Source organism: Nicotiana tabacum, chromosome 14, assembly GCF_000715075.1.
Source record: "Nicotiana tabacum cultivar K326 chromosome 14, ASM71507v2, whole genome shotgun sequence".
Lineage (NCBI taxonomy): Eukaryota > Viridiplantae > Streptophyta > Magnoliopsida > Solanales > Solanaceae > Nicotiana > Nicotiana tabacum.
In genome coordinates, this window is record NC_134093.1 from 92,233,253 (window position 1) to 92,246,392 (window position 13,140).

General features: G+C 37.0%; 1 pseudogene; it reads right to left on the reverse strand.

Annotated features, from left to right (window-relative positions):
* Window positions 1–8,420: 8,420 nt before the first annotated feature.
* On the reverse strand, window positions 8,421–12,863 carry LOC107819799 (formin-like protein 6; annotated as a pseudogene).
* Between the last annotated feature and the right edge of the window lie 277 nt (window positions 12,864–13,140).

The window sequence follows — 13,140 nt, forward strand, 5'->3', positions numbered from 1 at the left end:
ACTACCCAAGATCGGATGATATTCACAGAGCTACCTGAATCCACTAAGACACGCTTAACTTGAACTTTATTTAATAGGATAGAAATTACCAGAGTATCGTTGTGAGGTTGAGAGATGCCCTCGGCTTCTTCAATTCCGAATGATAAAGTGCTCTCGGGTACATAACCTCGAACTCGTTTTTCCCCTATGGCCTATATCTTACCGCGTTTGAGCACGAGTCCCTGTGGAGTATCGACCCCACCGATGATCATATGAATGATATGCAGAGGTTCTTCTGGTTTGTCTTATTTGTTGGCGTCCCTTTCTGTGAAGTGATTCTTGGCTCGGTCACTGAGGAATTCTCGAAGGTGGCCCTCATTGAATAGACGGGCTACCTCTTCTCTTAATTATCTGCAATCCTCGGTCATGTGGCCATGCGTACCATGATACTTGCACATCGAATTCGGGTTCCGTTGGGAAGGGTCGATTTGCATGGGTCTGGGCCATCTAGTATCTTTGATTCTTCCGATAGCCGATACAATGCCCGATGCATCGACGCTGAAATTATACTCCGATAGCCGAGGTGCCTCTATAGGATCGACATATTTTTCAAAGCCACTTTTGCTCATAAGCCCCCGAGAATTTTGCCCTCGATCACTCCTTCGATTGTTCCGAGCGGCATCGCGCGTTGAACCGTTGTTTATTCGATCTACGATGTATGGTTGATATCGGTCTCTGTTCAACCTTTGCTCTCTGTCGATGTCCCTCTGGTTTTTAGTAGCTGACCTGTTCTGATGCATGGATCCGGAAGGAGCTCCTAACTGGTCGTCCTCGACCCTAATTTTTGACTGGTATCGGTTGTGTACATCCGCCCAAGTTATGGCTAGATACTCGATCAAATTTTGCTTCAGCCCACGTGATGCCATCGAACTTTGCTCGTTCAACCCTTGGGTGAAATCTTGGACGACCCAGTTGTCTGTGACCGGTGTCAATTCCATGCGTTCCATTTGAAATCAGGACACAAACTCCCTCAGCATTTCATTTGCCCTCTATTTTACCTTGAAGAGGTCCGATTTCCTCATTGCAACCTTTATGGCACCAGCGTGTGCCTTTACAAACGAATCCGCTAACATAAGGCTGGCAAGTGGGCCGGTCCAGGCCCGGGACCGCGGGCCAAAAGGCTAAACGGGACAGGACCGTTTGGTCCGGTTTTAGCGGGCCTGGTCCGGTCTCGTGGGCCGGTCCTATGATTTGGGCCCGTTAGGCCCGAGACCGTTTGGCCCGCCAGGGCTCGGGATCGGACCGGGACCGGCCCGGTCCCTTAGCGTGCCTAGCGGGCCCAACAGTTATTTTTTTTTAAAAAAAACCGTTAGGCTGTCAAAAATAGCCGTTGGGCTGTCAAAAATAGCCGTTGGCTATTTATAAAATAGCCATTTAACCCCTCAGCTTTGTTTTAATCCCAAACTTTTTATAATTATACTTTTTCCCTATTTTCAACTATAAATACCCCATCATTATTTCATTTTTTCTTACAAAATCATCAATCTATCACAATCTCTCTGTAATTTACTTCTATAATTGCTACTATTGCTTACTTTATTGTTACATTTTGTGAAACAATTGTAAAGTTGGTGAATTGAAGTCTTCAACGATAATCAATTTCCAACAAGTTGTTCGTCAATTCGGTAAACTCGTTCCAACTCTTAAGTTTTAATATTATAATTTTGTTTGTTTTATTTACTTTGCTTGATTAATTAAGATGGCTTATTCCTTAAAAAATATGTTTAGTAAAAATAAGGAAAAATCGAAGAGTGGTGAATCTAGTGGCCAATATGTTCCTCCTCCACTTTCCCCAGCTCCCCGACCCAAACATGTTACCCGTCCTACACCTCCTATTCTTGATAGCGATAATAGTTTATTACAATTTACCGAGAGTCAATTTTTCCATAATATTGCACCCGGTGAACAATTAAACCATGAATATATGAATGCTCTTTATGGTAATCCAACTATTGATGAAAATGATGATGAAGAAATAGATTTTGATGAAACGCAACCGGATGATGATACACCCACTAGTCCTGCTCCTGAAATTAACCCAACTAATAATAATCTAGATGATCCCCCGTCTGACCCTCCTATTAGTGCCCCTACTTTTTCTAGACAACCTCCTAAACGGGCAGAAACATCTCTTGTTTGGCAATTTTTTACTCAACTAAGAGAAAAAAAGAGGGCTAAGTGTAAAACTTGTGGCAAAGAGTTAGTTTTTCAATATGTTGGAAGTCGGGAAGGGGGGGGGGAGAGGGAGAAGTTTGACTAGACACATATTGCTACATCCTCAAGATAAAGCTAGATATTTTCGTATGAAAGCTTTGGCTGAGGGGACAAGTGCACCTAGTCAGGCTGACCTTAGTACCGGGTCAAATCAATTTCAACCGGGAATTAACACAGTTACCGGTGGTATTTTATATTATGATCCAAAAAAAGATCGGGAAGAATTGGCAAAAATGGTCACTGTTATGTGCTTACCCTATAGTTTTCCTTTTAACCCCCACTTTGTGCATTATATTAGAAAAATTTATAATCCTACTTATAAAGGTTTTCCTCGCACAACCGTAAAGAGTGATATTTATAAATATAAACATGAATATGAATAATATTTGCGCTATTTATTTACTCATATAAATTGTCGTATTGCTATTACAACTGATATTGGTAGAAGTGGTAATGACTGTGATTACCTTACTGTTACCAGTCATTGGATTGATGAGCATTGGATAATGCAAAAGTGCATTATTGCTTATAGAATAATTAATTCACGTCACACATGACAGTTTATTTCTAGCACGATTGCGGATATTTATAGATATTTTTGCATTAGTGATAAAATAATGTCAGTTTCAATGGATAATGCTACTAGTAACACAAATGTTGTAGCCTTGCTTACCACTATACTAAGTCCTGTATTTAGTAACATTTTTCATGTTAGATGTATTTGTCATATTTACCATTTAATTGTGGGTGATGGTATGCGAATTTTAAATGTTGAAATTGAAAAGGTTAAAATGGCTCTTAATTGGCTTTTTTATTCAAACCGTAGAAGTAGACTTAGAGAATATTTTAAAAGATGCGATGAATTTGGCCTAAGAGAAAGAAAGGTTCCTAAACCTTGTCCAACTAGATGGAATTACATGTATGAAAGTTTAGTTATTGCATATGAATATAGAAACCCCATAAACTCAACGTTTAATGCTCATGTAAGTGATGATGATGAGCACCTTACAAATGCGGATTGGGCTAATGTTAAAATGCTTGTAGATTTTTTAGAAAAATTCCATATTACTACAAATAAATTTTCTGGGCAATATTATCCTACTATTTCTAACTGTTTAGTTTATATTGCAGAACATGCAAATTTGTTTTATCATTTTTCAGAGGGTGGGGAAATTTATCAACTTGCTATTGATTCCATGAGAAAAAAGTTTAAAAAATATTTTTTCCCTATTCCCCCTATTTATGGTATTGCTGCATTGTTAAATCCTACTATGAAATTAGGAGGTCCTCAATTTTGGTATGAAACTGTTTATAATGGTTTAGCACTTGAAGATGAGGAGTTGTCTATACTTCCGAACGCAATAGCCTCAATTAAAATAAATGTTCAAACTATTTATAATGCTTATCAAGTTGCATTAGATCATGCTAGACCAAATGTTCCAACTCCTTTTTCTTCTAGTTCTCAATCATCTAAAAGAACTGCGGGAGTAAGAGCACTTAGTGCTTGGGCAGGGTTCAGGGGTTCTCAAGGTTCTAGTACTAGTAATTTTTCACAACTAAATGAGCTTGAAGTTTATTTGTCACAGGGAATTGAGGAAGTGAATCCCGACGGCTCCTTTAATATTTTGGAATAGTGGAAGGACAAAGAAAAATACTTTCCGATTCTTTCAAGGATGGCCCGAGATATTTTAACTATTCAAGCTTCAACAGTGGCATCAGAGAGCGCTTTCAGTCAAGCAAGACTTCAACTCGGTGATTATAGAGCGTCTATGAGGGAGAGCTTGGAAAAATCAGTACTTTTCAGAGATTGGATCCGTTCGGAAAGAAGAAATTTTGGACTTGCTGAATCACAACCAGAGGTAGACGAAGCTTACGAAGAAATGCTAGCTGAACTTGCGGAGGATGATGCTTCGCCTGGAAGCGGTGATGAGCAAGCTTCATTTTCGCCACCACCAACGGAAATTCCTCCGGACCTTGAAGGATTTATGAAATTTGTAAGAGATACCATATAAATTAATATGTAACTTGTATTTTGGCACATCTTGATTAGTTTCTTTTTCTTCTCAATGGTGGTATTAGCACCTTGTTGTGCTCATTCCATAGGGGGGAGGAAGACTAAGAAAGATATTGCCATGATTTTTAATGCTATAATAAAAATATAACGCATTGATTTGAATATCTCTTTACAATATTTTTGTTCTTTTATATATCTTAAGCTATACATATAGTATAATATAATCTCATAAGATATATAAACTATATTCGATATACTATATATACATCTTAAGATATACTATATATACTATACTATATATACATCTTAAGATATACTATATATACTATACTATATATACATCTTAAGATATACTATATATACATAGTATACTAGATATACTAGATATATATATATATACATAGTATACTAGATATATATATATATATATAGTAGATATACATGTATATATAGTATATCTTAAGATGTATATATAGTATATAAATCGAATATATCGAATATAACTTATATATCTTAAGTTGTATATATAGTATATACTATACTATACTATAATATATATACATCTTACTATATATATATTATATATATCTTAAGATGTATACTATCGAATATGACTTATATACTATGTATATATAGTATAGTGTGTGTATATATAAGATGTATATATAGTATAGTGTGTGTGTGTGTGTGTGTGTATATATATGTGTGTATATATATATATATATATATATATCTTAAGATGTATATATAGTATATCTTAAGATGTATACTATCGAATATGACTTATATACTATGTATATATAGTATAGTGTGTGTGTGTATATATATATATATATATCTTAAGATGTATATATAGTATATAAATCGAATATAGCTTATATATCTTAAGATGTATATATAGTATAGTATATATATATATATATATATCGAATATATCGAATATAGCTTATATATCTTAAGTTGTATATATAGTATATACTATACTATACTATAATATATATACATCTTACTATATATATTATATATATCTTAAGATGTATACTATCGAATATGACTTATATACTATGTATATATAGTATAGTGTGTGTGTATATATATATATATATATATATATATATATATATATAAATGTATATATACACTATAATATACTATATATATACTATAATATATATACATAGTTTATAAGTCATATTCGATAGTATACATCTTAAGATATACTATATATACATCTTACTATATATATATATATATATATAGCTTATATATCTTAAGATGTATATATATCTTAAGATCTACTATACTATACTATATATATATATAGTATATCTTAAGATGTATATATAGTATATTTTAAGATGTATACTATGTATATATAATATAGTATATATATATTTTAAGATGTATATATAGTATATAAATCGAATATAGCTTATATATCTTTATTACTATTTTTTTCTCTAACTTCTATAAAAAAAATTAAAAATAGAAAGTTTCTGTTGGGCCCGCTTAGGCCCGTTTTGCCCGTTTAGGCCCACTTAACCCCGGACCGTTAGTTCGTGGTCCCGGTCCCGAGCCGGTTCCAGTAATAAGCCCGCGAAGCCCGGGACCGTTTAGGACCGGACCGCATAGGACCGGCCCACTTAGGACCGGGTTCGCAAAGCCCACTTAGGACCGGGCCCGGCCCACTTGCCACCTCTACGCTAACATGGCAAATGAATCGATGGAATTTGGTAGCAGGTTATGATACCAAATCATTGCCCCCTTCGAGAGGGTCTCTCTGAATTTTTTCAACACGGATTAGATCTCATCGTCTTCCAAATTGTTACCCTTGATGGCACACGTGTAAGAGGTGACGTATTCGTTGGGATCAGTCGTACCGTTATATTTGGGAATTTCGGGCATACAGAATTTTTTGGGGATTAGTTTTGGGGCTGCACTCGAGGGAAAAGGCCTTTGCACGAATTTTTTGGAATCCAATCCTTTTATTATTGGTGGAGCTCCCGAGATCTGAACGACCCTGGAATAGCATGTTTCTACTTTTTTATCGTTGGCTTCGATTCGCTTTGTGAGCTCCTCAAGTATTTTAGCGATTTCGGGAGTAGTCCATAATTCTTGCTCCTTTGACCTTACTATGGTTGGTTCCGTTCTGTGAGCAGTTTCTCGAGGTTGACTGGGCTCTGGCTTGCTTGGTAGCTGGGTTTGGCTCTGCAACTGAGCTATCGCTACTTGTTGGACTTGTAACATTTCAAAGATCATACGCAAGCTGACTCCGATCTCCTCCACGTTATGGGTGTCTGGAGCTACAGATCGAGTACTGCCCTGAATGTTTTTTTCCGGTTCAGAATGTTGGTTTGCCTTAAGAGCCACCTATGAATTGACATCTAGAGATACTTCGGCTCGAATTCCAGGTACTTCGACCCGAGCACCATCGACATCGTTAAGTGGCCTTTCGGCCCTGGGTATCAAGTTGTTGGTTTCATCTTGAAGGCCAACTTCATTGTCAATAGGTAAAGCCATCAATCGAGGATTTACCATTGCTGATTCGAAGTCGTAAACTGGTGTGTGTTGCAAATTTGTATCAAATAACCACTGTTATCCTTAGCCCCACGGTGGGCGCCAAACTGTTTACCCGAAAAATTGGGTAGAGTAAAATTTGTGTATGGTCCTAAGGATACGTTATATAACTTGATACAAATCATAGAGTGAAATAGAAATATATGTGTTCTTGACAAAGGGAATGAAATATAAGGTAGAGAAAAAAAGAAATGTTGATGAATAAGGCAAAGTAAATGAGCCAAAAAAAGGTAATCTCTCTCTCAAGTTGTCTTTGTTACAATGCGTCCCCATGCTTACAAGGATTCCCCTCTTTATAGTAGAGAGATCCTACTTTATCTATAATAATAAAAAAATATATAGTGGAGAACCCATGATGAATTGTCTTTTCCTCGATTCCCGCCAAGATTCTCTCCCCTAGTGCGGTTGCAACGGCTCTTGTCTGTGATCTCGATACTGGCTCGGAGCCCTGTCGGTATTGGATCGAGCCCTCGGCCTTGGTTCGAGCTCGATTCTGACTTGGAGTCTCGATATTCGGGGTGAATGTTGGCCGGTCTATGCATCTTCGATAATCTTCGCTTCGACTCGTAGTTCGATTTGGATATGAGCTTGATATTGATACCGATCTTGTCATTGATCGGTCTTAGAGCTCGAAGCTTGACGTCCTTACTTCGGACCTCGACCTATCGTCATGCAGATACCCTTTGATCGAAGTATTACTATCTCGACCAGTCCGTACGACTGACTTAATCGGTTTTTACTGTATACAACCTTCTAAGCAAGATTCATTCATGTCTATAGTTAATGAGAAACCCACCTCATAAATCTAATGCTTTATGCAAAAGGCTGCGATCTCGAGTTAGCAAAAGTGAGCTCTTTTCAGTCATTTGGTGGTTTTCATTATCTTATTTTTGTATCCAAATTGATCCCTGGCCCTGTATCTATGAAGATCTGATAAAGTTAAAGAATATGCTTTACTTTGTCTGATTTTCAACCTTTTCTTGCATTTAGTGATTTCCGGGGGGGGGGGGGGAGGGGGGCGCTAATTAGTTCCGACATTCTTTTCGTAGGATCCACTTAAATCTTAATGCACCTTTAAACAGCTGTATGGAACTTAATTTAAGACAAAAGTGCAGATAATGTATATTACAATAAGGAAGAGAATGAATCGAAATGATAACACCAAAAGCAAGATCAGACTATATATGATGTTATCTGGAACTGAACTTTTATGTCTCTTGACTATGTATACAAATGAACAAGATTTTCTTACCTAGGTCTATACAGAAATAAGAAATAACCCCTTTACTTTAAATTGATCATTTTGTGTTGAACTTATGATTATAATTAATAATAGTTGCTTTTGACAGTATCCCAAAATATTGCAGCCTCTTATTCTTATGTCTACTTGTTTGATGGTTTAATTCTTGGACCATTTATAGTTCTTTTGCCTTTCCCTCGTCATGATGCCGGGCAATTCGATGCAAATCTATCTTTATACAAGCATCATATGCTCATTCTCCTTAATGAAGTGAGATTGCCAAAGTTGTGATGCCACTTTTGACTTTCCCATCTTCCTGCTACATCGTATTAATTATAACCTGTGTTGCTCGGAACCTCCAAAAATGTCGTTAGCAACTGTGTCTGAGCCTCCAAAATGCATAAGTTTTGGACATGAGTGCGTTCCTAGCATCATTTTTGTACATAATGTCAAGGTGATAAGCTATCGTCATCCCCACACCTATCTTGACTCGCATTATATCTATTTTAAGACTGGCAGTGAGGTAGTTGCAGCTATTCTGAATGATCTTGCAGCACCAACCATTGTTCTATCCTGCATCATCCGGACATCTTTGCACACACTATCCAATATAGAGAGGAAATCTCTCACAATAACGAATATTCTGAGAGGATGAGCTTCCTCTTTTGCAGCATCACCGTGAAAATATTCGGTCACCTCTTTGACCATAGACAAAGCCTTTCTTTCTTCCGCCTTAATCCTCACTATACCATCTTCTGCTTCCTTGAGAAATACTTTCATTGACTCAAAAAAGTTCCCTTCCGTGCCTTTCTTTTCATACTGCAAAATGGATCTAGCTTTAACAAGTCCAGCCTCGAGCTTTGACACGTAGCCACTTAGGACATCTGAGTCCATTCCTGCAGCTTTTTTCACATTGCCAAGTTCTCTGCTTAATCCAGCAACTACTTGCAATCCTTGCTTCTTGAATTCTTCCTCTTTGAAATTGATATTTGATATATTTGGAAGGTTATCGTCCTTGGTATCAGAACCCAACCCTTCTGATCTGATAATCTCCTGAACCACAAAGTGAAGCAAGGTTGTCTTTCTATCTGTTCCCTTTATATCTATTAATTTCAGAAGAGTTTCAAGTTTGAACGATCTGGCATCACCGCGGTTAGTGCCAACATTCATGCGGTTTCCTGCCCTGAGAACAGCTTCAAGGAGTTTGAAGAATAGTCTGCTGTTTTTCAGTTCTCGACTTGCTTCCTGTTCAAAATGGCATTGCACCAGAGTTAAAAAGTATTCTTGTAACTTGTTTAAAAGAAATATGTTAAATTCAGTTAAAAGAGCAAAGTATGAGGGTGTTTGGCTAGACCAACTTATAAGCACTTTTCGTCTTATCTAGGCATTTTAAAAGTGCTTATAAGCCAAACACTTCAGCTACTTATTTTCAATTCCAGCACTTTTATCCAACTGCTTATTTATTAAATCAGCTTCAACACTTAAAAGTGTTTTTCAACACCTAATGCTTATCAACTACTTTAAATCAGCTAAGCTAAACGAGCTCTATATCAGCCCTGCTAAAGCCTTCAAATCGGTGATAGGTGTGCATGATTCCTTTATAAGTGGCTCAAATTTAACAGTGCAACAAAGTGTGGTAAAGTTTCTAAGAAATTGTCATAGTTGCTCATTGATAAGATCAACTCCAAATTCAGGCACAAGATTACTGGTGTAAGATTTTCCGTCAGGTAGAAGTCAAAATATTGACAAAAAACATGTGAATGTGTTATATAGGACTCATAAGCTGATCATGGTAAGGTGAAAGTTAAGTAGAAAGCTGATAATACCTCAAGGGCCTGGAAAGATTTTCTCAAATCTTTTACTTCAGCATCAAAATTTGCTCTATATAGCATGGCTTCGACTCTTTTAAAGGCAAATGGTATATCAAGAATAGCCTTGAGGAATCGCTCTGCGGACCCTAATTTTGAAGTGTCCCCATTGTAATCTCTTAGTTTTATTTCTTCTTCCTTTGTTGGAGTCATCTTGACCAAAGTCTCCAGAAGTTCAGGCCCCAATCCTTCCGCATTTCCTGTTTCATCAAAATAGATACATCGTCATAGCTATAATAAATTCCCTTGTCAATATGATATTCATGTTGTTACATGCTTATGCCCTCGTATTGCAGTCTGAATAATTTTCCATATATAGAATTGCATGTATGTGAAATTTAGCCAACCTGAGAAGTAGCTTTGCAATAGCAGTGAGTATTGACATCGACGGAGTCACTTTTCAGTAAAATGTTTTTTCATGAGAAAGTCATTTTCTGGTATTTAGTTAGCGGGAAGGAGAACATTTTCCATCAAAAAGAGGAAAATGGACTTCCTTCACTCATAAATTTTAACTTCATATTCTTTGCTCCAACTAATACTTAGACATTAATCTTTAGAACTCAAAAATTTCATCGGACACTCTCCAGCTTGTTAATGTTATTATGAACCTTAAATTTATATATTTTCCAAAAAAAATTTCCACTTGCCAATCAAACATCGCGGTAAACATTTTTCATGGACAATATCTTCCAAGAAAACATCTTTCATGAAAAATGACTTTTATAATACCAAGCATACTCTAAATCCTTATTTATGCAGAGGAGTGTTACATACCATCTAATAGGGCTTCAGAGACTTCATCCTTTGTTACATTCAGTGCTCTCAACATTATGGCAATGTTTTGTGATTTTTTCGGGTCTAGAACACTGTTCTCCTTTTCAACAGGAGGACGAACTGATTTCCTAGTGGTATCCGTTGGAGCTGAATTAGCAGAATTATTACATCCAAAGAGTGACTCCATCATGTCTTCATTTAACCTGAAATTCAGAAAGATTATATTTCTTTGATGAAATATATGCTCCTTTACCATTAGTCGCCGATAACACATCTTTATTCATCTACTTACTGGAAAGAGCTCGATTTTAATTGGTCCCACACTGTGGCTCTTTCAGAAGTAGCTCGTACTTTGTCCCAATGTAAAGGCTTCAACTTGGGTTTTGATTCATCCGTAGTGTCACTATCATGTCTGGCTTCTCCGTTTTGTTCTTCCAAAGTCCTTTTCTTTTCACTCCCCGGTGTTGATTTTGGTGTGGGACTACTCGATGGAGTCTTTACCACTTGAGGGGAAGCTGTCGAACGATCACCTCTCTGTAATCCTCCAAGCAGGGGCGGCTCAATAGAATTAATAGCCTAAAACAAAATCTTAGTAAAATATTTCATTTACTTCATATACTAATGAGACACAAAAGGACTTGCTTATCTATGGATCAGTAAAACAAGACAAAGAGAAATAACCAGAATCAATTTTTATCATCCATCCAAACAACTTCAACCAATTTAAAAAGGAGGAATCATATACCTAATATAGTGATACATATTTAAGCAATGACATTAATGGCCTTACCTTTGAGCCCACTCTGCTTCCAAGTTTTCGAGGTGTTGACACTAGAGGTGGAGGAGGTGGTGGCGGAGGAGGGGGAGGGGGAGCTGGGACTTTTGATGTTTGTTGGGATTGATTGCTTATTGATTTAAGCCTTGACATATCTGGTGGACGTGGTGGTGATGAGAATTTCGCCCTTTGTGGCACATAAGATAGCGCTTGCTTCTTATGTTGCAATGTATGATCTTCTAGAAATTCTGTCAAATGATCTGGCTGTGGTGGTGGAGGAGGAGAAGCTGAATTTTGCTTAATTGATGGTATTATAGCGCGTTTTATATCAGGGGATGAACCCGAAAGGGACAATCTTGGAGATGTTCTTTTTGAATGAGGGATAGATTTATTCACATGATTTTCTACTCTAGATTGCTTGTCTATGCTAGTTGTACATGGAGTGTAAAATGTGGTGTTCTCATTCTCCTCATCAGATAATGACATTCTCGGGGGCGAATTAATTATAGGAGGGACTGTGGAATTTCTCAATGGTGGAAGTGGATGAAGTTCTGGACTTGGTCTATACCTATCTGATATTTTAACAGAGGTCAGTTTTCTGTAAGGGGAAGAATTAGCAACATTGGATTGGTTGACTGATGTGTTGTTGGCTGATGGTTCAACTGTACCAATGTAAAGAAAATTGGAAGGTGGCATTCTTGATTCTTCATTGGTTCTTTGAGAATTGTTGTTACCAACAAGCTTTTGAGTTTCATCAGGTTGTTTAACACTGTGCTTGTAGATGTAGAATGCTAAAGCAGATAACATTCCTAAGGTGACAACCCCAACTGATATTGCAATAGCCAGTTTCTTGGTTGGATTTTGTGGCTGAGGAGCAATAGGGCGTGAAATTGGAGTCCCATAATTGGCTTGAATTGGTGGAGATTGTTGTTGTGTTTGATCTGAAGTTGGCACTGTGGGAACTTCTGGGAAAAAGGGTTGGTCTGGGCTAGGAAAAGTGGGTTCAGAAGATACTTCTGAATTTGGTGGTGGAGATGAAGTAACTGGAAAGAGTGGCTGGTGCAAAATTCTTCTTGTTTTTTCCTTGCCATTGAAATCTTGAATTTGGATCTCTGCTACTCCAATTATTAATTGAGTAGTAAAAGAACAAAGAAGTAGTAATAGTATGAAGAAGTTGCTCAAGAAATGAACTTTCATTGTGTTGTTTTTCAATGTGTTTATTTTGCTTTCTCTCTAATTCATGTTTGATTTTGTTACTACAATCTTGAGTGGTCATTCAAGATGTAGAGAAAGAAAGAAGCTTCTCTGAGCTGCAAGATGTGGGATGTACTAGCAGCATAGTAGCCGCACTTTCTCTTTTTTAAGTGGTGCCTAAATGGTAGAGTGTAATTGAATTGGAAAAGGACCGCGTTGGGTATCTTTTCTTGTCCACAGAAAAACCACATTTATGATTTTTTTATTTAAATGTACAATGCGGCTTCTTATTCGTTATTCGATACTTCTATCGGAATCTGATTAAATTTGACTCGCACTGAAAAGTTTTAGACTGATAAATACTCCCTAACAATGATAATTTTATATTCAAAATTCGAACCCAAAATTATACTTATCACTCTATCACAACCGAAAATTATCATTT